The following is a 23,762-nucleotide window of genomic DNA, read 5'->3' as shown; positions in this document are numbered from 1 at the left end:
ACTGGGACAGGAACAGACTAATTTGCATATAGCCAGGTTCTGAGCTGGGATGGTGCATTGAGCTAAAAAACGGTGATGGATTAAAACCATGATCTCTTGACTTGGTAAGAGTATTCTGCATCATTCAGAAACTCTGTCCATCACCACCCCCCTTTTCCAAAATCGGGTATTTTATGACTACATCCAACCACATACCAAGAGGGTATGCCCAGACGTGGGTCCCTTGCTCACTTTGCCACTGGATTCAAGCTAGGCTGGCTGATGACGGCTGATTAGCCAGAAACCACCCCAGGATGCTTGTTTCCGGTCCAGGGAAGACATGGCTTAGCAGTTCGGGCCCATGTTCCCATGAGGCACAGGGTAAGACTGATTTGCATATGGCCATGTCTGAACCGGTCCCAGGATGCTTGTATCCGGTCCAGGGAAGACATGGCTTAGCAGTTCGGGCTGGACTGTTCCCATGAGGCACAGGGTCAGACTGATTTGCATATGGACATGTTTAAACTGGGGTGGCAGAGTGAGCTAAAGAATGATGAAGGATTAAACCCAGATCAGTTGACTGGGGGTGAGTGCTTGCAATGGTCAACACTCCGTCCATCATCCCCTTTGGCTTTGCTACATCCAACCACAGCCAACTGCAACAAGCTGATTTGATCATTGTCACTGTAATTCCTAAACTGCTCCTGCACTGTAGAATCTGAACTGAACATACACAATTTCACTGCAACTCTGTGGTCTAACATCACACCAGCAGCACCCAGATCAAACAACCGAAACATCCACGTAAGCAGAGATTCTGCAGGTCTCTGTCGGAATCTGTCTGAAATGTCAAGTCAAGTCAAGTCAAATGGTCTTTATTCGGATAAAAATATCCATAAAAGTACAAATCATCACCACCAATAGGACATAAATATACAATCAACATTATAACATTAGAATAAAAGAATAGGGGTGGATTTGTCAAGTCAAGCATCATTAATTAAGATCTGATGTGCAAAAATAGCAATAAGGTGCAAAATGTGCTATAAGTGCATTGTACAACAAGACAGACAATAACATTGTGCAAATTTGCATGTATGTAAACTTGAATATCATTGCAAAAAGGCAACTTATGAATCGGTTAATCCACTTTAGCACTGTACAATTAAACAAGCAATAGCATTGTGCAAATTTTCAAGTATGTAAACTTTAGACTCAGTACAAAAAGGCAATTTATAATCTGCTATTTCCACTTTGAACAGTTAATACATGTACAAAATAGGCTATTTACAGAGAATTTGCATATTTCTACAGTGTATTCATTGAGGATTGCGAGCGTACCGCAGATTGCAAAAATAGGCTTACTCGATAAATCACATCATCACTTCCTAGCTGCAAGATTTCACGAGATGCCATATTAAAATCAAAGATATTGTGCGCCTTAAAATAAGGAATTAAACACTGTTTGGTGTATCTGGTATAGAATTTACAGAAGAATAAAAAATGTATCAGTGTCTGATTACTTTTTTTAAGCATATTTAAACATATTTATTAGACATAAGACATGATAATTAGTTCATTCACATGTTCAAATTAACGTACATATTAACCATGTCGAACATCCCCTTTTTTTTCCTTCATTTTCACCCAATCCCCCCACCCAGAAGAAGGAATGCCACAGAGAAAGAGAAGAAAGAGAACAAAATTGAATATAACAACAATAGAAAAAGAAAAAACCCATAGAAAATAGAAACGCATCAAAAAACTGACACTACCCAAAATGAAAAGAGGGAAAATCCTTGATCCTTAATTCTCAGCAGACATCCAATTGTTCAAAGGTTCCCAAATACGTTCTCCCTCCCTCCGAACCCTAGAACTCCTTCTCCTATAAAACAGCATTTCCCACTTGCTCACATTTACCAATTTGGCCAGCCATTCATATACATTCGGGGGGGGGGGTAGAGTCCAGCCAAATAGTAGCAATTGAAAGTTGCAAAATTGACATAGTTATAAAAAAATAATTACGTTCAGGTTCAGTCAAATTCTGGTCTACTACACCCAGCATTAGGGCCTGAGGGGTCAGTGGTACCCTTTGCTCTAACATTTGCGCCAAATATTGTTCGATCTTATTTAAACAGGACGTCAAACAAGAAAAAGATGCAAACATATGAATACCATCGACAGCATATTCCCCACACCTGGGGCAATCAACCCCAACTGTACCCCCCATTGTTGAATACGATGTGGAGTGATATAAAGGTTAAACCAGGTCTTATAACACTGGACCTGGAGGTTTGCTGAAATGGAAGCTGTTTGACTGTAGCCTAAAGATTCCTCACAGGCCTCCTGTCAAGCATTTAATCCAGTCTGCCACCGACTAAAATGTTTAGCAAGATCATCAGTCCGAGTCTCGTTTAGTAGCTTATAAATCCTAGAAATAGTTGGTTGCCCCATTTTTACAACATCGATAAGCGGAATTTGAGACCAATTAACCGTTTTTCTAGAAAAAAAATCTCTGATCTGTAGGAACTTAAAAAAATGCCTATTGCTAACTCCAAACTTTTGTTTTATACTGTCAAATGTCAGCAGGCCGGCTACCGAAACTATATCCCCAATTACCGTAACCCCTTGTGAAACCCATTCTCTAAAATATGCATCTTGAAAAATTCCAGGTAGAAGGGTGTTCCCAACCAGAGGAGAGTAAATATGAAGCCGTCCGATACTGCACGCTTTCCGAATCCGAGACCAGACTTTAAAAGCCCCCCACAGCACCTTAAACCTAACCCGTTTGAAATAAGAAAAATCAATATGTCTAAATAATAGCCCTCGTGCCTCCTCTCCCAAAATTAAATGATAAATTGAAATATCCGTACATTCTAAATCTTCAAAATCTAAAAGTTCCGCAATATGCCTAACCGTGATTGCCCGATAATAGATCTGAAAATTGGGTACAGACCAACTCCCCCTCTCCCTAGTCAATGTCGTATATTTCATGGCCCGTCTGGGCCATTTCCCTGCCCATAAAACCCAGGAAATTATCCGATCCAACTTCATAAACCAAATTTGCTCAAATAATAAAGGAATAGCTCTTAAATAATACAATATTTTAGGTAGGAATATCATTTTGACCACATTACATCGACCCATTAGTGTTAGTTGAAGATTATTCAATCGACGGGCATCAACATCAATTTTATCTAACAGTGGATTTAAATTAATCGGTATTATCTCATCTGGATTAGGGCAAATCTCTACCCCCAAATATTTCGCATGATGCAACACCCGAGAATCTGCTAAAACAATTTTATCATTGTGTATAATTTGAGTCTTGGCCTCATTTAGAAGATATCCTGAAATTGCCCCAAACTGTGACGTAAAGGTGTGGATTTCATGTAAAGCCACCAGAGGAGAGTTAGTTAATATAGCTAAATCATCCGCGTACCCCAGAACTTTAGTATCGCCCCCCTTTGCACAATTTGGACGTATCAGATTGTTAAAAAAAAGTTTTTTAATTGTGGGATCTATATAAATAGCAAATAATAAAGGCGAGCAGGGACATCCCTGCCTTGTGCCTCTCAGGATGTTAATTATGCCTGACTGTATTCCCATAACAGAGATCTGGGCTTTGGGTTGATTATACCTACTCTTTATTGCACCTATGAATTTATCCCCCAATCCGTAATGTTTCATAGTTGCCCATAAAAAAGGCCAGGAGAACCTATCGAAGGCTTTTTCCGCATCCAGTAGAATAAAAGCCATACGGTCTCCTGAAACCTTGGTAAAATAAAATAATGCAATTGTGCGCCAAATGTGGTCTGTTGTTTCCCGTCCGGGAACAAACCCATGCTGTTGAGGGGAAACCAACTTTTTGATCACCCCCGAGAGCCGGTTCGCTAATATCTTGGCATATATCTTTATATCGCTATAAGCGTGATGGGTCGATAAGACCCTGTATCTGAAGGTTTCTTACCCTTCTTTAAAAATGTCACAATTCGAGCACTTCTCCATGATTCAGGAGGCAAGTCTCCTTCCTGGATCTTCTGGAACATTTCGATCATAATTGGTGAAAGTTGAGAACGGAAGCGTTTGTAAAATTCCCCTGGTAAGAAATCAGGGCCTACAGCTTTGCCAGACGGGAGGGCGTCAATAGCTAGCAAAATTTCATCCATTCCTATATCAGTATCTAACATATTCCTCTCCTCAGGGGACAAAGCCTCAACCTCTAGTTCCTTCAAATACTCCAGAATTTCCTCCTGTATTACCTCATTTTACTGGATATCTTCTTTATACAGTTTTTGATAACATTTCTGAAATGCGACAACAATAGCACCTTCCTCACACACGAGACCAACATCGGATCATAGATCTTTTTAATCCGCGTTACAGATTCTCTTTCCCTTGTTCTGGAGGCAAGTAGGTGTCCAGCTCTTTCGCTATTTTCAAACATCTTAGTCCTCCATGCCATGAATTTACTAGCCGCCTTACTTTGGGATATTTCTATTATCGCTGCTTTAGCCAAGATAATCTGAGATTGAGCCAGATCGCTGTCCTCATCTTGAGCAAGTGCACGGGCCAAATTGACGCCAGCCTTCTATAATTTAGAATATAACTTAACTAATGCAGCTTTTTCCTTTTTTTGACTCTCCCAGCCAAAGCGAGTAGTCTCGCCCCTTATCCCGGCCTTTAATGTATCCCACACAATTTGTATCCCGGTACTGCCAAATTTTCCTCCAGAAATCTTATAATCCAACCAGCCATAACCTCTACATAGATGCTATCTCTTAGCAAACCCCGATTAAACGTCCATACATCTGGCTTATCCCTACTACATTGCACACTGATCTCGAGTACAAGCGGATTATAGTCCGACATCACTCTAGGATATCGGATGATTTTAGATTTAGCAGCAAGTACAGGAGAAATAAGAAAATAATCTAATGTAGAACACATTTTATGTGGGGCAGAAAAATAAGTAAATCCAGGGTCCTTGGGTCTAAAAAATGCCCAAGCATTAATTAACCAATGCAAATCCATCATATACCGTAGAGCCCTATAAACCCTTGGTTTACGTCCTGCATAGGTTACCCTGGTTTGATTCATCAAATCACAATCAATATTGATGTTGAGGTCACCGCAAATTATCAATGGCGAGGGCCAACCTAACAGCTCCAAACTCTGCCTTTTATAAATTTCTGGATCATCCAGAACAGGCCCATATATTGAACATAAGGTTAATTCTTTATTGAAAAATTTGCCATGTACAATAACCCAGCGCCCATATAAATCTACTGCTGTCCGAAAGATATTTACCTTCCCACGTCTTGCCAAAATGGCGACCCCTTTAGTCTTGGCTTCTAATTTAGTCCATGAAACTAGCTGATACCCCTCAAGCTCCATACATTGGTGTCGACTGGCCGCAATATGGGTTTCTTGGAAACAAATGATATCCGCCCGCAGAAACTGAAGATCTTCTCTAATACGCCTACGCTTGTTGGGATCATTTAGGCCACATATATTAATAGATGCTACTCGTATAGCCATACTACTAAATACTTCCTTCTAGAATTAAACCTGCCAGTCTTAAGTAGAACGCTAATCAAACTCCCTCGAAAAATAAGATCCAGTCTTCCCTCCCTCTGCACTCCCCCTCCCCTCCCTCTCCAACCCTCCCTCCGAGAACACCCACCCCCCAAATCCCCCCACCCAAGACAGGCAATAGGGGTCCATGGACCCGTGTGATGCCTCCCGCTTCCCAAATGCCCGTGGTCACCCCCTGTCTGTAGCACGTCAAACCATGAGAGTAAAAAGACATATAACAACCAATGAATCAGTAGGAGAAAAAAAAAGTGAAGAAGGTGAAGAAAGAAAAAAAATAGAGGAAACAATTATACAGCTCCTATTAAACATAAAGAGCATACACCATTAAGAGAGTAGTCTCAATGTCCTCTATACTTAAATCTGAAGTTAACCATCAGGCAGTTCATTCAAGTATGCCTCGGCTTGTATTTCAGATAGAAACACCCGTGTTTTGCCACGATAAATAACCTTTAACCTTGCGAGGTTCATTAAGTAAACCTCGCATCCCTTCTTTTGAAAGGGGCTAATCAGTGTACGGAGTTGCCACCTCCGTTCCACTGTTACGTGGCAAAAGTCGGGCGTGCAAAAAACGAGTGCCCCTCTGCACTTCTCTTAGCGTCAGGGCGGGCTTTTTCAAAAATAGCTTGCCTTAACAGAAAATTACCCAAAAAAATTAATATAGCCCTTGGTTTGGATTAAATGCCTGGATTCTTTTTTAGCATAAAAGGAAATCGATGTGCTCTTTGAATTTCTGTTTCCCAGCACCAATGTGACAGCTCCGGGAATGCGGTCTTAAATAGTTTCACCACAAAACCTCTTATGTCCTGCCCTTCGGCATTCTCTTCAATACCAAGCAGTCTTAAATTATACCTACGTAAGCGATTCTCGGAATCTTCCTACTTCCACATTATGTCTGTTAGCTTGTCATCGTTGGTAGTAGTCTTCCGTTCAGCACACTAATCCAGCCTCGAGCCCAACAATCCGCTCCTCCAGGGCAGTCGTTCTGGCAATAACCTCCGCACAAGCCTTAGTGTTCTTGCGAATAGCCCCTTGTATCTTCATAGTGGCCAGCTGGGCTCTTTTGTGTTCTTGCCATGCTTCGCTTTGAATGGACTTCAACATAGCATATATCACTGAGTTAGGGGGAGATGCATCCGCTGCCCCCCATCGTTCTTCCTGAGCACTCAAACCATCTGCACCGGCCAGAGAGGTGGTAGCATGTAAATAGTCCCATTGAAGATTGTTATTACCAGCCTCAGACCCATCACTATCTGCTACCCTGCCTAATTGTTTAAAAATCTTTCTTCCTTTGGCGCGCCGGGGGGTCACCTTCCTTAACGTATCCCCAGTATTAGGAGGGCTCCCACTTTCATCTCCTGTCGTTATGTCCCCTTCAGCAGAGTCAGCAGAATCCGCAGTAGTCTCAAAGTCTTCAGAGACCGAAAAGAAACTATCTCCCTCCTGAACCTCATGAAGGTTACTCCCGGCTGATCCTGAGTGTAATTTTCCTCCAGAGGGAGTAGAGAACTTAGAGGTTTTGCTCTGATCAGTCTCGGAATTCTGTGCTGAGCTCTCCTCGATATTAATAGCTCCTTCATTTTCTCCAGGCTCAGCTACATCAAACATCAGTGGCTCAGAACACATACTAGCAGCCGGGCCCTGCTTTATCTCACCATCCGATTCCATAGTCACAGTATCACTCATATCTTGTAATAAGCCTTTTAGCCCTTCTATGGGTGCTTGTGCCCCCTTTGTTTTTTTCGTTGCTGGCTTCTCACCATTCTTACAAATTTCCGCCTCTCCTACAGCCCCAGACAGTGCTTTTACATTTTGGTGCTGATTTTTGCTCCTGGGCCCCTTCCCAGAGAACATCCCGGGGATTGTTGCCATTTTCCCCCGTCCGACGCCAGCCATAGCTAATGCCTCAGTCCCCATACCCCTGTTTTTACAGTCCTCACTCGCGTTTGCTGGGGGCTGTATCTTCTCCATAACTTTCCCTTTAATTATGCCTTTCTTGAGACTCACCGGTAACGCATTGGGGCCAGCTCTTTCAATTTTGCCGTTTTTTTCCTTTTCAGGCATCTGTACCGTCGCTCCTTTCCGAGAAGCAGCCGGTGATTCTTCCATGGCACCAGCGGGGACCTTCCCGTTCTTGCAAGGCGGCATACGAGCTCCAAAATTGCCGAACGCCGCTGCTTCCTGCTGCAGGTTCTTCGGAGACCACACCTTCCACGTCCACAGGTGCGCCCGATTCCGGAGAACAGTCACCGCGAGCCGAGACGCCCGCACCAAAACGCTGCAATCTCGCCGTGATATTAACATGTAGCTCCCCAGGTCACTGCACAAACTGAGAGCACTTCAAAATTCTTCACTCCTTCTCCGCGCTAGTCTCAATCCTTTCTCTCTCCGTTATGCTCTCGAAAAAAGCTTCATTCTGCCAAAACCAGACAAGGGAGACGCTCACTCGGGATCAAGCGGCTGCCATCTTGCCCCCCATATCATTATCAGTATCTGATTACAACCAATGCCACACGGACAGCTCAGATTTTCTAAATTTTTGTTAAAACCAACCGGGAAACAAAGTAAATATTTTATGCTACCGTCCCGGAGGCGAAAGAGCAAGCTACTATTCCGTCTCCTAATGTTTTTTCTGAGGTATTCCTGTGGTATGTTGTACTTGTTACTTGACGACATTAAAATGGGTATATATCTGATAATTGACTGTTTACAAAGTTCGATATGTCCTCTTTCCTTTCGGTATAAATCATACAATGCCCCTCTTACAGTTTTTAGATTTATACCGTCTGTAACTAGGGGATGGAGGAAGGTATGCTCCAGCTGCACACTGACAAGGCTATTTTTTACTGCTCCAAGCCAAGGTATGTAGCCGCCCCTGTCACATTTAAGGCAATCTTTAATTATCTCCTGTGTTAAAATTGCAGCCGGATTTCGCCATATTTTAGCCAAAATAATGCAGGCCGAGATTCAATAAAATCCTCCACGTAATGTAGATTTAATTCTTTATGGATATATAAAATGGCGATGTGATTTGTGCTCCTAATATCTTCCTACAAAATCTATTTTCCTCAATCTGAATTCCGCTAGAATTTGTGTACCGCCACACTTCAGCATCATAAGTCGCTGTTGGAACGCATTGGGCTTTATAAATCTGTAGTAATGGTGTCACCACCTCTGCCTGCTTAGGCTGTTGTAGGCTGATAATAGAGTTTACCGCCTTACCAAGTTTGTTTTTGCCATGGGCCACATGGGCTTGCCATGAGCCAGATTCTGAAAATACTAGGCCCAAATATGGAATAGCGCTAGTGCTTTTTAGCAAATCATTTCCTGACACTATATGATTAATGCGATGTTTCTTAGGACCGCAAGACATTATATATGATTTTTTTTAAATTAGTACACAGGTCCAGGTCAGCCAGAAAAGATACAAAACCCGTAATTAAAGTGCGAAGTGCTTTAGGTGTGCGACCCATCAGGACCGCGTCATCCGCATATAAAAGTACAGGAAGCAGTTTATCATGAATTTTTGGTACATCGGGTGTCAATTTTGACAGGGAATTGTTTAATTCATTTATGTAAAGAATAAAAAGTAGGGGGGTGAAGACACAACCTTGTCTTACCCCCTACCAATTAAAATGTCCCCGGAGACCTCTCCTTCATTATTTATACTTACCCGTGCCTTTAGGTCTCTGTGCAAATGAGCCAAAAAGTGAACGAGTGCCTCATCCAGCCCATAATTTAAAAGAATCTCCCAGAATCTTGATCGATTAACATAATCGAAGGCTGAGGATAAGTCCATAAAACCTAAATACAATGGGACTTTTTTAGCGATTGTGTATTTCCCCAATATTAGGTTTAGGTTCAAACACTGTTCTATCATTCCCACATTACTCCTAAAACCCAGCTGACAACAATTTAAAATGTGATTATCTTCTGCCCAGTCTCTGATCTTGTTAAAAACAACCCTGCCCAGAATCTTCACAGTGTTATCTATCAACGATATCGGGCGATAACAGCTAGGGTCTGATCTGTCGCCCTTCTTAAAAATGGGCACAATAATACTAATTGACCAGGTATTCGGGATTGCACAATCGGAAAGATTATTAAAAACATTGCATAATAAAGGGGACCAGAAATCTGGTTCAAATTTAATAAGATCAATGGATAGACCATCTGAACCCGGCGCTTTATTCCCTGCACTTTGATGTATAGCATCTTCAACTTCGGTTATGGATATATCAACCTTATTAACTGGACAATAGCTATCCACAATCTTACTGGGGGCTGTATGTATTCTTGAAAAATGCTCCTCCCAAGATTTGCTAGCTATATTACAATTTATGGGTGTGATATTTAGTCCCATGGACCTCATTGCTTTTAACTCGCCCCAAAACCCAGTTACATCTTTAAGTGCAGCCGCTTGCGCGAGAGAATCCCATCGGGCCTTCACTATCTCCTCTGTGCGCAGTTTAATCGCTTTCTTATAGCGCTCTCTCCGGGCTCTCACCAGAGCCATGTCCCTGGGCTCCCCAGCTAGTGCTTCACGGAGATCTCGGTTTTACCGGGAACATGTCCCATCAAACCATCTAGGGGTCTTACTCCGGTTTGTGACCGGTTTGAAAATATCATGTTTAATACCGGCACAGAACCCGGTAAAGGCCTGAATAATCTCTATGCCTGAACATCCACTAGACAGGCACATATCCACAAATAGGGGATAGGATTTTATAGTGCGTGCAAGTAGGGCCTTGTTATCTATGCCCTTCCAAATCACTTTAAGTTTATCGGTTGATACTACCAGATTCTTTGCCCCTATTTCTTTCCGTTTTAAAAGTTTATTAATAAATCTAAAAGTTGTCAGAATTGGGTTGTGGTCGCTGTAACTAGAGCCTAAAACCTCAGCCGTTGCTAAGTAATTCTCAAGGGAGGAGGATATAAAAACATAATCAATGGTAGATGAACAACCACGTCCTCTAAAGGTAGGCAGTGGGCCTTTATCAGACTTGCTACCAACTTTATCCATTACGTTAGTTAACTCCCGGGTGGATAGATGGTTATACAATTCTTCCCCTCTTTTACATGGAATTACCCGAGTCGATGTAACAACCGGATTATCTATTCTGTTATGCAAATGTGCGTTAAAATCACCCCCCAGGCAGATTCCATCTAATTTGCCATACCTATGTTCATCTACCAAAGTATCAATAAATTCAAATAAATCAATAAAATTCCTATTTGGCAGTGAAGTAAAATAATTATTGTAAAAATGTATTAAACATAATGTAATGCCAGATGAATAGATTGTGGCCTGAAAGTTGCCATTGTTTGTCTCCAAGGGTTTAATATTACTGTCTGCGGTAATCCTTATCCATGTTGATAAACCCCTGCTAGGTCGGTCAACTTCGGGTCTGGATACAGTATCATTATAGCAAACAAAACCCTTAAGGAGCAAGTTATTAGTACACTATGTTTCTTGAAACATTAAAATGTCATAATTACAAACCGATTCAGTCCACTCTACTATGTTTACTTTAGATTTTAGGCCTGCAATATTCCAGCTAAGTATTTTTAAAATTTTGTTCTTAAAAGCTAGGATCGCTAATAACCGGACAGGATAATGATGGTTCTACCAGAGAGGTTTTTTGGAGAGTACCAGTAATCTGGGGTGTGGTCAAAACCTGATTACCCAATTGTACAACCGAAGCCCGGTCTATACTTTTTACTAGTTTACTTGGTAGTCAATCCTGTCTCTCTAAATCTGATAAAGCTGCAAACCGATTATATGTAGGATATGTTAAAATAGCTGGGTTGCAAGCTCTCTGAGGTGGTCTATAAAAGGAACAGAGTGGTAGGCAGGTTATGACGGTTTGGGTGCTAAAAGGATTAGTATTGCTTTTCAAAAGACATTTCACCAAGGTGGGGTGCCTAAAATTCGCGACTATGCAGTCACCCATAATATTCTTAACTGAAGGTTGAACCCACCCCACTTGTCGCACCATCAGAATTTCATTAGCAATCTCCATACCCGCCCCCTTATACTTAGATAACCAGTCGATACACTTATATTTAAGTTGGTCCCAAGACTCGCTTTGATTTTCTTTTCATGGAGGTACTCCAGCTAAGATTATGACATAAGGGCAGGCTTCTGGGGGCAAATGCAAAACAACCTCCGCATGTTTTTGATCTGTTTGTCGGGAATAGCATTGTTGTTAAGACCTGGCGCCACTCTCAAGGGGGCTGAAACAGGTAACGCAGGTGGTGCTTTTGTAGGTAAGGAAGATTGACTCGGGTGCTTATTAACAACAGGAACCTCTACAAAAAAGGCAGTGTGCTAACCCCAACACCAGGTGTAAGGTTAGGAGTCAGGCTAGTCTTTTTGCCAACACATTTTTCACAAACAATATTGGTACCTGTTATAAGACAGTTATCACTCCCTCCCGCAGTGCCCTTGTTAATAGCTTCCATATCCGTCAGAAGCCGTTCACCCCTAATCTGATCGATAATGGTAACCCCTTTTCTTTTGGCATCCTCTTTCTTTACCAAAATTTCCAATTTATCCAAACGTTTAAAAATAATATTAAACTGTTTGTCCATTCGACTTTTCAAGCGATTAAAAGTGGAGTCCACTATGCTATCAATTACGTTTTTATTTGGCCTTCCTTGTGTACCATTAGAGGTTATTGGCTCAGTTTGTGTACAAATTGAGTGAAGTACCGCTCCGGTTAAGTCTACTGTGCTATCTTCTAGTTGCGCAGTTGTGCTGACAGCTGCCCCTCCCGTTCCAGTTGCTCCACGTGACCACATACTCAGCGGTGTTGGTTGGGATATATTACAGGGTGGTTGTTTCCTCTTGTTAATAGTCAATTTTGAGGGACCTCTCTTTCTTTTCGCCCCCGTGTTCTTTGAATTTTCAGCCGGTTTGGTGATACTAATATTTACTTGAAGGTCGTGCTGGGATTCCAGGGTGTTGATGGTGTTATTATCGGTCATCAGTCCCTTGGGTAACTTGCCTTGGGGGAGTGAGTTGTTAATTATTATGGTTGGTGATAGTGGCAGAGGGGCCATAGAACCACTCCTCTCTGATCCGTCAGGCACATGCTTATTGGAGGATAGTTGGCCCATAGAAAGTCTCCTCTCAGTACTTTCAATCTCTGAGGTGACCAGATTGAAAGCATTTTCTAGCAAGCTTTCGAAGGAGGAAGTAATAGGGCTAATACTTTTAGTGCCCGGGGCTGTTGTGGTCTCTGTGCATTTCCCCATGGTGTTATTAAGCACTCACCTTGATTCAAGGCTTAGGGGGGTGGCCCAGCCCTGCCGGCCCCGGACGGCCACAGACGGTCCCGCCCTTGTCCCGGGCTTAACCCGGCACGATCCTGTGACGCGGGGGCTCTCGCCGATCTTTATGCACCTCCGGGCGCGGGACAAGGCTTGCGCAGCTTCCGTGCTCAGGGGTTGATGGGTGTTGGAGTCCCCCCCTCACTGCGGCCGCGCCGTGATCTAGAGAGGCTGCGGCAGCAGGGGGAGACCAGCGGCAGGGGCGCGATGCAGGGCGCCAGCAGCACAGAGGCAGGAGCCACCAAGAATCCCACGGGCACACAGGTCAGTCAAAATAGAGCCCCGCTCCACCGGGGCTCTCGGCGATCTTTATGCGCCTCCGGGCGCGGGACAAGGCGTGCGCAGCTTCTGGGCGCAGGGGTAGATGGGTGTTGAAGTCGCCCCCTCACTGCGGCCGCGCCGTGATCTAGAGAGACTGCGGTGGCAGGGGGAGAGCAGCGGCATGGGTGGCAGGGGCGCGATGCAGGGCGCCAGCAGCACAGAGCCAGGAGCCACCAAGAACCCCACGGGCACACAGGTCAGTCAAAATAGATCTGAAATGTCATTAATCTCCTGCTGAGTAAAATCCTCCATACTGTCCATCGAAACCCCCTGTGGGTAATTTGGTCCAACCTGTATTTTTCGACGATAAATGGGTTGCGCCTGATTCGCTTTGTGTCCCACTGACTCACTCTGCCTTTCAGCCTGGTTACGCTCGTTAACTTTATCACATTCTCCACTAGAGTCTGAAAACTCAGAGGAATCCCAAATATTTCCATCCCATGTTTCAGGGTCTCAGTCAATTCCAACCTTTGCAATAGCTAAACGCACTTTCCTCCTGTTAACTTTTCCTCTACTGTTCCTATACGTGTATTGCGTGATACGAACTGTGGCTTTTTCTGCTACAGTCTGATAGGTTTCAAACTTATCTTGCAATAATTTATTCTGACAGGTTAACATTGTAGAGGTATTTTTGGCTTCAACAAAGTGCTTCTCTAATTTTTCACATTCACTTTGCAACTGAACATATTTCTCATGTATGATTCTATAAGCATTTAAGAGAATCCAACCTCTTCTTCCTAATGTAGAGAGTTCCTCCTTTTTTTGACAGGCACAATTAGCCCACTCATGGGCAATCGCACCATATGGGACCATCTCCCATCCTGGAATCTCAAGTGGTATCTGAGAGTCTGCTTTTGATTTTCTAGAAAACATATTTCTTCCCCTTTAATCCAACCTGTCGAATCCTGTGAAAGTAACGCCAAGATGTAATGAATGTGCTTTTCGCTAAAAGAACACACCCTTATCCAACACCCCCAAAAGGCAAGGCAAGACTCAGCACTTCCTTAAGGCGGGGTAAGAAAACACACTCAAATGTAAGAAAAATAACACATACACATTTATTAATGCAATATTTTAGAAAGGCAGGCCGAATATATCAATCATGGCAGACTCCCATATATCAAGTAAGTAAGTGAAAAAAACAATTGAAATAAAATGCAATATGTACACAGGTAGCAAAGAATAGAAACTATATACAAGAGAGAGAGAAAAGAGAGTGTGGTTAGGAACACCTCACTGACTGATTCTGCAACATCCTTGCCAACTCTAGCTGTAGGAAGTCCTTTTGAACAGCCCAGGAAGAAGTTTGGTAGGGACCCAAGTTCCAGCACCAATCCAAAGCAATATGTCTATTCTGTGGTCAACTTCCAGCTGGCCCACGAAAGCTTCCAGCTTTAATACCATTATTCAACGTGAGACAAAGCTTCTAGAAAACTCTTACCCCTTTCTCATAGGAAAAAAACGAGCTGGCTGGTACCAGTCTGCGTCAAGGCCAAGACGGTGGCTGGCCAAGCCTCTGTTTTTTTACTCTGAGGCAGAGTTGTACATTCCACAGATAATATCCAGTTCACTCTGGTCGGTGAGGAGCGAAAAACAAGTGAGTAACAGAAAAACATGCCCTCCCCACTTTGCAGCTATGTACGAGCCCAGAACATGGTGTCAGTTATGAAAATAGTCAGTTATGCAAACGCTGCCATGCACACAGAGAAGCTTAAAGCATGGTAGAGCTAGGAAGCAAGACGGCATGTGGCCATGTCAAAGCCAATAGTAAGCACTGCCGTGAAGCAAAGTAAAGTCAAAGAGCAAGATGATATTAGGCCATGTCAAAGCTAATAATAAGAACTCATAATATAATGTACTGTTCTACTCCGTGATGGTTCCCACTGAAACAAGGCCGTCCTACATTAAGGCTAGGATAAAATAACACACTAAAGTTAGTCTAGGATGGTGAGAGTCGACGGTCTTCATGGGGTGCTCAACCACGAGAGTGACTATTTTACTGCACTCTTCTCTTGTATTTCAAGAGTAATTTGCTGAATTCTTAGGTAATTCCGCATAATTACACTATAAGGAATTACTGGCCTGATTTAGATCTTGGCAGGACTCCTGTAGTCCCTCCTTGGCAGCAGTTTCAAATACTATGTTGAACTGATGAAGTACCACTGACTGTATTTGGGTGTGGGCTGGCTGAACTACCGTCTGCATCTACAGACTGTTTACCATGGCCTAAGCGGGGTACCTCCATCAACTCCTTTGCTGGCTGACAGTACTCCATCACTGTCCAGCTGGCAGATTCTTGTTGAGCCTATTTAGACTTCCCTGTTGTGTTGGTGTCGTCCCAGCTGTAGATTACTGATGTAGTGAGTCCCTGAAATAGTGGAAACTGTGTTTGCTTCTAAAATATATGTAGGTAATGTGTTGTGCTTCTTTTTTACATATGGCATTGAACACAAACAACACACATTCACACTATTGAATGCACACCAACAAGCACCACAAGCACAACACCCACAACCACCACAACAACATATATTTGTTTTTAAGTGTCAATACAGGTGTGTTCATTTTACCTTGATAAGCTGTAAAATTAACATTAATGCATTACACATAAAAAATGCATGTAAAAGCAATATAAAAATACATGAGGCCAAAGCAATTGCCAACACACTATTCATAGTAAGACAACTGTAAAAAAAGATTACCTTAGGTCCCAGTGACAACAGAGTTGATTACCGTTGTGGTCAAGTAAACTCAGCAAAGAAAGGTCCTCAGCAATGGTGTTCAAGGCGGAAACGGAAGTGGGAATCATTAAAAAAGGTATGTTTCTATCTCAATTCTTTCGAAACCGCCAACTCAAAGTAGAAGGCGTTCCTTCCATAGTTTCCTCAACGGGAAGGCACATCATGATTGAGCCGGCGGGTTATCTTGGCTGGATTCCCGCTGACAATCACTTCTGTCTCTGACACCGTCAACATGGGTGATGATTCCTCAGAGGCACTCAGGCGGTCTTTCATCCATAGATCTGCCAACATCTAAAGGAATTGGGCAGACCGCTAAATAGGAGGGGATGAAACAATCGAAAAAGTGATGCCAGATTAGTGCAGCAAAGATCTAAATCAGGCCCTAAGTGAGTTACGCCCATTTAACCTTGATAAGGCCCAAGCCTTCATCAAGAGTTCTTTGCTCCCAAGATTTTCCCTGAGACCATTCAGGGAAGGGGATGCTCTACCGGCAACTTCTCTTCAGAAGCCCCTTCAAGAGGCCAGTTTAGAAACAGTCAGTGGCAGGACCAATCTAGATTTAAGGGTTTCTTCCCCTCCTGAAGTCTTTAGCAACACTGTGGTTTAAGCAAAAACCTCCGCAGAAACAGCACGCAGGGAATATTTACCTGTAAGTGTTCTCTTTTCTTCCCATCTAAAAGTAGGAGGGTGGTTGGCATACACTTTGTCTACAACTAGCTTGCATTCATTGGAGACACAGAGGCCCTGCAAACAGTACAAAGTTTTCAGATAGAATTCTACTGAACCCCACACCAACATCAAAGATCACATCCCCCTATTTTTTTCAGAACACAAAGGTTCCCTCATAGACTTGGAGGTGGCAGACTTGCTTGCACAATCCACCTAACTACCATTTCAATCTCTACCTGATAAAGAGAAAAGGGATGGAAAGCAACAAGCTGTCAGAAACCTCAAGGAGTTCAACTACTGGCTAGTTTATCGTCACTTTAGTATAGAGGGAATTAATCTTGTCAGAGACATATTGAGACCACACGACTACATGGTTCGTCTGGACCTGAAAGCTGCTTATCTCACGATTCTCATTTTACCATTCCACTGCAGATTCCTGCAGTTTATCTTTAGGCTCTAGACCTTTCAGTGCACAACATTTTCATTTGTCATGGTGCTGTCATGGAGATGGGCTTTTGCCTGTGCACTGTGTTAAGTTAGCATGAGCTTATTAGAAGTTTAAACGCCATTTTTCCTTTCTGCTGCTTTTGCACACTGCACATATTATTATAAATGTTTAGAGTCTAGCAGAATATTTTGCTTCACACAAGAATAATATGTTTTCCTATAGTATCAGCTTTGCTTGATAAGCTATGTCTGAACAGTGAGTGCTGAGGCCTTCAAGGTTATTTCAATACAGTGGTTGTTGTTCGGTCTGATCATCGCACGTCCTAGACATAACACATATGCAGCTGTTGCCACCTCTGATTTTGGCGCGTTTAATAATGCACTGCGCAGGGCATGCACACACACATGGAGAACATTCGCATGCAGAGAGCTGGTGTAGAAAATGATGTGATACCTTTCTACTAGGACCAGAGGTATGGGGCCGCCCTTGTAAACTCAAAGAGACCTTCTGTAGATATATTATAATATACTAGCAAGGGAGGGTAAGGCTGAGGTGCAATTTAGCCTTCTTCTCTTTAGCATTTTAACATGCTTTCACCCTTTGTATTTTATGGAATAGTAACTATGCTGATACCTTGTTGCTTATAATATGTCTGCTTGTATTAGCTAAGATACTGTGCTTGAGAACACTGCATTAGAAATAAATATTTCAAACTTGCATGTGTCTTCATTTACTCCTCGTTTTGGACTGGTATGATAGTATAACGAAAGAGTGTTCATGTGTTCCACGTTACCTGAGGTGTTCTAAGTCCATGTTCTGGGTTGCCTGATCATTGGGGGAATGGAAGAACCAATGAGACACTGATTGCTAGTCTGGTAAGGGATTTTGGATACTAAGGTGAGGTTTGGTACACCCTAATTCACTGAGGTTCCACGTCTATATGCACAGTTCTGTGTAGGAGCAGAATCCCTGTGACAGTGCTTGACAAAGTAGCTCATGCTGGCTATTGAATACCTATGATGTGTACATCTGATAGTCTACCTGGATGACATCCTTCTGATGGGTCAAAGCCCATGGAAACTGTCAGAACGTCTTCAGAAAATAGATGAGTCTGTTAGATTAGGCTTTGTAATCAATGAGAAAAATAATCACTCCATATGCCACCGCAGAGTACTACATACCTGGGATTAATAGTGGATTCCAAAGAAACTACACTGAGTCTCCCATTGAGGAAAATGGCAAAGATCAGGCAGGAACTCCACAAAACCCTCTCTTGTCAAAATACGTCCTTACATCGAATTGCCCACTTGGTGGGCCTCTTCTCCTCATTGATTCAAACACACTCACTTCACTACATAGCCCTACAAATCGTAAAGGTGTAACACCTTTGGAGAGGGTTTATGTAGTACATAGGTCACTTGAGTTATGGTTCTAGTCTTTGTAGAATGTTACTTGCATGACTTATATTCCACCAGAATACTCTTGTGTTTCTGTTCTATGTTTGTTCTCAAGTAAGGGTTCTATTCCATGGTAATTGCTTATAGCCTCTGTGGAGAAGAGTCCGCTCTTGTCTCTGCCCTTGTACCTGAATAAAGGACTTCTCAACTTACCTGCTGTTTCCTGCTAACTTTGTTTACCACAACTTTGTGACGATTTTTATAGAACCCAGTGTGCAACTCAGCAAGCGCCTGCTTGACGATTTTCCTCTCCAATTTGAAGTGTCTCGATGCAGAGATATTGAGGTGAAACATTATCAGTGATTTCCCTCGATGACAAGAGCGGCCAGTTTTCATTTCCTGCTCCGGTTTAGAAGAAAGCCTGAATTTTGACAGTCTTACCAGTCTGTGACGTCAAGCATCTCTTTGGAAGGTGACGTACACCAAGAAGCGTTGACAGCTCGTTGCCTAGCAACACCTGATCTCCGCTTCACTGACGCACTTCACTACCCTGTGAAACGTCATTGTTCATCTCCTAGCTACGAACAGACGCCACGTCGTCTCTACTTCATCGCGCTTCAAGGTAGCATCCCCACTTCGGTGGCTATTTTGTCTGGCCTCCCTTCGTTACCATAGAAACACAGCGCTACGGAGCTTCTCTTCAAAACTTAAAGCTGTCTGTAGCCCGATGAACAGCTGATTTCTTCAGCGATACACACGCCCACGGTGTATCCACCGTCATGTATTTCAGGTACTCTACTTTAACGTTCTTGGTGGTTTCTCATGCCGATATACACGCCCGTATATCGCTCTGTCAGGCATAACCAGTTTTTAGAATTTGAGACGTTTATTAACCACTTATCCACACATGCCCATTTTGTACTAGCCTCCTGCTCTAAAAGTTTCAAAGCCAGTCAAGTTTGCATATCATACCGTTTTATAAGTATTCAAGACTTCTTTATGGTCTACCTTTAACAGTTTCTTTATCCAGTCAAGTTTCGGCGATATACATGCCTGTATATTGTTCTATCCTGTTGTTCTCGCTGCTCTTTAACCTCAATATCTTCTCACATGGCTTCTCAAAATATATCTGTTGTTCTGCAACCTAATTTTTCAGCCCAACCAGGCCAGCCAAGCATTCCCTGGGAAGATTGGATTCTTCTATTTGAGAATTATCTTGACGCCCTAGATGGTCAAGATTTTTCTGCTAAGAGAAAAAAAGCTCTTCGCTTAAGCACTCTTGGCAAAGAAGGCCAACTTGTATTTCGTTATGTCCCTCAAGCTCTTCAAGTCAATGGGCAGGCACTTCCTGATGAATATAAAGACTGAGCAATCTGTCGACTAGAAGTGAGGTATGCAAAAGAAGAAAATGTAGTTATGAATAGATAGAAGTTCTACACCCAAAATCAAAAAGCTGGCGAGTCCATCAATGACTTCATCTCTAGACTTAGAGAAATGTCTATTAAAAGTAAATTCGGAAACATGACAGATGAGCTGATTAGAAATCAGCTCATAGTCCAGTGCAACAATAAGAAAATCCAGGAATGTCTCTGGGCGGCGAAAAACCCCAATCTTAAAACGGCTGTAGATTTAGCTAAAGTTGTAAAACAGTCGAAAGAATGTATGACAGAATTGGATAAAAGGATTACAACAAATGAAGTCAATGAGGTGTCCCCTCAAGAGCTACCAGACTATGATCAAAATGACAATGATCCTAGCGCCATCGCTGCTGTTAAGAATAAAATGTTTTCAAACAAACCTTTAAATCCTAGTGCTACTAGTAACACTAAGCCTGCAAATGTCAGAATGTGCAATAGGTGTGGAAGTACAGTACACTCCTCAAACTCTAAGTTCTGTTTCGCCTCTAAACAAGAGTGTCTAAAATGTGGTCATATGGGACACTACGCAAGAGTCTGTAGGAGCAAATGTGTTCTAGTGTAGCCAGTGTGCATAGTACACCTGAAGTCAATGAGAATGACAAAATATTGGTAGCTGAGTCTGACCTCACCACCAAGAACAAGAAGACAAGCAATAGAATAGACCTAAAGCTATGTTTGTAATCAATGGTCAAAATGTATGCCTGATGGTTGATACAGGCTCAAAGTATACTATAAATCCTAAACGACCTTTTTGAAGAAAAGTGGGGTGCTAGACAACTTCTTCCTAACGATATTTACCCAGGGGGACTCCAAGGAGAGTCCATTGACATACTTGGGCACTTTGATGCACACATCAATTTTTCTCATAGACATATTCAAGGGAAGGTATATGTGTCTAAATGTGGGCCAGCCATTTTTGGGTGGGTTCACCAATATGATCTTAGGATTATTGTCAACCCTTGTGCACCCCACAAGTCATGGTCATTGAGGATGAGGACTTAGATAAGATTCTCGCTGAAGCCAGCAGTGTTTTTAGAGAGGAACTGGGTCAACTCAAAGGCTATTCCCATCGTATTTTAATTAAGAAAGGTTCTGTTCCTGTTCAGCACAAGGTTAGGCATGTCCCTATAGTTGTCAAAGAGGAAGTCAAAGGGCTAATTCACGACACGCTTACAGCGAGAGTCATAGAACCTGTGGAAGGCTTTGCCATGGATTTCGCCTGTTGTTATCACCAAGAAGGCTAATGGTAAACTCCGCTTCTGTGTGGACTTGAGGTCTTTGAATCAATGTGTAGTCGCTGACACATTTCCACTTCCAAATATCACAGAATTGGTCACCACTCTAAAGGGTGTCAAAGTGTTCTCAAAACTTGACCCCAGAAGTGCGTACCACCAGATTAATCTGCATAAAGATTCCAAACATCTCACTGCTTTTATTACATCTTAAGGCACTTACCAATTTACACGTCTTCCCTTCGGTCTCAATTCTGCAGCCAGTGTTTTACAAAGAATGGTCTCCAATATTTTTGAGGGAGTAAGTAATACCATTTATTTCCAGGACGATATCTTAGTATATGATCAGTCAGTTGAACAACACAATGATACCCTCAAGGTTGTTTAGACAAATTGTCTGCAGCAGGTCTCACACTCCACAAGGGGAAATGCAAGGTTTTAGTTGATTAAATTGACTCTTTAGATTACACCATCAAAGCTTCTGGCGTTAAACCCAAGAGAGACTTGTGCAATGCCATTCAATTAGCTCCTCACCCCAAGGATAAAGACCAGTTACGTTCTTTTATGGGACTAATTGAGTACTATTCAAAATTTGTTAAAAAATTCTCAGACAAAACATCCTGTATGCGTTCTTTACTCAAGCGGGGGGTGACCTTCTCATGGGGCACTCAGCAACAAGAATGTTTTGATTTTATCAAAAAAGAAATTTGCAATGCCAATGTTCTAGCTCCGTTTGATGTTAATAACAAGTCTATTTTAACTGTTGATGCCAGCGCTACAGGCTTGGGAGCTATGCTATCACAGTCCAAAGGTGGGCCTGAACATACTGTGGCTTTTGCTTCCAGAACACTGACCGATGCTGAGAAAAACTACTCGGTCATTGAGAGGGAAGCGTTCGCTGAACGGCTGGGCTGTGAAATATTTTAGGACATATTTATGGAGCATGAAATTTCTACTGAGAACTGATCCCAAACCCTTGGGCAAAGTCTTTTCCTCTGGTGGTACTGGGAAAGGGTCGGCAAGGCTTGCTAAACTTGCATCAAAACTTCAGGAGTTTCAATACTTGATTGAATACATTCAGGGGTGGAAGAATGTTCAGGCCCACTGCCTCTTTAGAATGTTTCTGGACTGGCGAACTGTTCTTGATCCTTGCACTGCTGGGTGTGTCAATGACATTGCTGTGGCTTCCATTGAGGATGCTGCATTTGTAGGCGAGGGTGTTTTTGAGGCCAGTGATTGGGAACATGAAATGAGTATTGACCACACCTTACAGGAAGTTAGCAAACTTTTAAAATTGGGTCCCAGGAGGGAGAGTTGTCTCCCAGTTTCTGTCCGACCTTATGTCAAAGTACTTGATGAACTTTCTCTTGATAATAACAATGTCTTAGGCAAAGGAGAAAATTAATTCTCCCTTTTGGCATCATAAGGGAACTTATAGCATTAGCGCATGATGGCCATCTCGGTCGACTCTCACACAACGCCGTCTCAAGAATCACTTCTGGTGGCCAGACATTGATGCTCAAGTTGTTGAGTGGGTGGACAGTTGCTCAATTTGTAAAGAAGGTGAAAAATGACTTACAATAGATCCTAAGTCTAGTGATGCATACATACAGAACCCAGGCTTACCCTGGCATAGCATCTGTCTTGATTTTATTGGTCCCATGGGGGAGCTGCATGGAAAGGACAGGTGTGCCATTTTTGAAGTTGATGTATTTTCTAAGTGGCTAGTAGTTGAATTCACCAATAATGTCACTACTGAGAATACCATTACATTCTTGGGCAATCTATTCAAGGATGAGGGCATTCCCTCTGTTCTCATCACTGACAATGGCACTCAACTTGTCTCCAAGGAGATGCAAACTTTCCTGAAGAGTTGTGGTGTCTCTCATCATCGCACTTCACTATACAACCCTCAAGGCAATGCCCTGTGTGAGAGAGCTAACAAAGTAGTCAAAGGAATCATCCAAATGGCCTCCGCCAATGGGTCAGTGGTACGGAAAATGGTCAATGAAATGCTTTGGGCCTACTCCCCTTGTTGACAGCCAATCTTTCCCTATTCAACTTATGAGGGGGCAGGCTCCTGGCTCAAAACGTGTTCCTTCTTGGATGAAGCAACTTGTCCCACTGCAAGGGAGATGCTCTAACCTGCTGTTTTCCTCAAACTCATCTTGTCATTTCAAGGTGGGTGATCTTGTCAAGATCAAAAGTGGTAGGGTGGGGAGAGGGTTGTCAAAGTTCAAGGGGCCCTCCACTGTAAAAAAAAGTGTTTGATCATTGTGTTATCCCTAACAATAGTGAGTGTTGAAATTTCAGATGTGTCGCATCATATCGAAGAGGGGTTGCAATTCCTCAACAGGATAAGCCCACCAGTTCCTTGAGCAGTAGTGGTTATGTTCTAGCTCAAGTTCCAGAGGAGGCTTCTCCTTCACCCTCGATGGGTGGAGTTCTTGGTGGTGGGTGTGGTGATTCTCTCATATCTGGGAGTCACTCAGTGCATGCATCAGACCCTGTTTCTGACAGGCTTGATCCTTTTCGTGCTTTGAGGTAACGCAGACCACCAGTTTATCTGCAAGATTTTGTTTGCTAGATTATGTTCAATTTGTTTTTATTTTGTTTTTTGTTTCTTT

This window comes from Lissotriton helveticus, chromosome 8 (assembly GCF_964261635.1).
Source record: "Lissotriton helveticus chromosome 8, aLisHel1.1, whole genome shotgun sequence".
Classification (NCBI taxonomy): Eukaryota; Metazoa; Chordata; class Amphibia; order Caudata; family Salamandridae; genus Lissotriton; species Lissotriton helveticus.
This window is presented reverse-complemented; position numbering follows the sequence as displayed.